We start from the raw sequence: 340 nt of genomic DNA on the forward strand, positions 1-340 counted from the left end.
GTCGCCTGTTAGCTTGCACAAAAGCAGAATTACCATTGCCTTGAATCTTCTCACTAATATTCCAAGCATATATTCCAATTAAACGAACCTCAGTTTTGTCCAAATTAGCATACACACGAAATATATGTACTAAAATATGGTACACTATTCTTAGAACAATATTCTTACAAAGACATATGATGTATTATACTAACGAAAATGTTCCTTTAGAGACAAAAACGCAATGAAAAACCGTAGAGAAAAAAGGGGAATGAAGCGTGTAAAAGACACAGAGAAACACAATAACAAACAAATAGACGAAAATCAGAGAGAAAGATAGGCAGAGAGATTTTGAAAACGC

Source organism: Penaeus monodon, chromosome 31 (assembly GCF_015228065.2).
Source record: "Penaeus monodon isolate SGIC_2016 chromosome 31, NSTDA_Pmon_1, whole genome shotgun sequence".
NCBI classification, from domain to species: Eukaryota; Metazoa; Arthropoda; class Malacostraca; order Decapoda; family Penaeidae; genus Penaeus; species Penaeus monodon.